The sequence below is a fragment of the Phaenicophaeus curvirostris genome, unplaced genomic scaffold, assembly GCF_032191515.1.
Source record: "Phaenicophaeus curvirostris isolate KB17595 unplaced genomic scaffold, BPBGC_Pcur_1.0 scaffold_356, whole genome shotgun sequence".
NCBI lineage: Eukaryota > Metazoa > Chordata > Aves > Cuculiformes > Cuculidae > Phaenicophaeus > Phaenicophaeus curvirostris.
This window is the reverse complement of record NW_027206955.1, coordinates 1-1,437: the sequence shown is the minus strand read 5'-3', so window position 1 is coordinate 1,437 and position 1,437 is coordinate 1.

Sequence of the window (1,437 nt, the reverse complement as noted above, 5' to 3'; positions counted from 1 at the left end):
AAGTCGTGGGGAGGGGGTGGGGGGAACTAAAGTGAGGGGGAACCAAAGGGGAGGGGAATGGGAGTGAGGGGGAAGGGAAAAAGGGGAGACCTCTTGGGGGGAAGCGAAGGGAGGGGGAACCCTGAAGGTTGAGGGACTCATAGAAGGGGGGAACTGAAGTGAGGGGGAACCACAGGGGAGGGGTATAAGAGTGAGGGGGAAGGGAATGGGGGGGAGACCCCTTGGGGGGAACCACAGTGGTGGGGGGGGGGCCCTAAAGGTTGAGGGGCTCCTAAAAGGGGGGAGGAAGGGGGGGAACCGGATTGAGGGGGAACCACAGTGGAGGGGAATGGGAGTGAGGGGGAAGGGAAAGGGGGGGAGGCCCCTTGGGGGGAAGCCTAAAGGTTGAGGGACTCATAGAAGAGGGGAGCTGAAGTGAGGGGAACCACAGTGGAGGGGAATGGGAGTGAGGGGAAAGGGAAAGGGGGGGAGGCCCCTTGGGGGGAACCAAAAGGAGGGGGAGCCCTAAAGGTAAGGGATTTTTAAAGGAGGGGAACCGAATTGAGGGGGAACTGAAGTGAGGGGGAAGGAAATAGGAGGGGAGACCCCCTTGGGGGGGCCCAAAGGTGAAGGGAGGGGGAGGACCCATAAGGTTGAGGGACTCGTAAAAGGGGGGGGAACCAAAGTGAGGGGGAAGGAAATAGGAGGGGAACCCCGAATATATGGGGGTGAAAGGGAGAGGGGGGCAAGGCTGGGGGGAACAAAAGGGAGGGGGAACCAGAGTGAGGCGAGGAGAAGAGGGGGGAGCGCAGAGGTTGAAGGACCCCGGAAAGGGAGGAGGTGAAAGGGGGGGGTAGAAATTGGGGGGGAACCAAAGGGGAGGGGGTGGGAGGGGTGAAAGGGGGGGGGGGAACTGAAGATGGGGGGAACCAAGTTTTGGGGGTTGGGGGGGTGGGTTTGAATGTTGCACACTCGTCCGTGGGGGAGCGCCTTAACGGTTGCACCCATTGGGTGGTCAGTGATTTGTGGGGGTGGGGGGGGCACACGGAGATCCCCCCCTTGACCCCCATTTTGGGGGCTCCCCCCTTTCTTTTTGGGGAGCCCCCCCCCCCTTTTTCAGGGATAGCAGGTTGACCCCCCCCCACCCCAGAGCTTCTATTTTTGACACTGGAATCGCCCCCCCACCTTCTAAAATGGGGGCGCGGCCCCTTTAAAACCCCATTAGGGGGTCTAGAGGGGGCGTGGCCTCCATAAGCCCCGCCCCCTCCTCCCTCCGGTCCCGCCCCTTCAGGGATGTCTCGCGCCGAAGCCATAAGCCCCGCCCCCTCCCCTCTAGCCCCGCCCCCCCTTAAAGAGACCGCGCGGGACTTATTTTTGTTAATGGAAATAAAAGTTTTAATGAGAAAAGCAGCGATTTTAGGGGCTTTTAAAAAATAATAAGGGGGGGAGGAGCTTAAA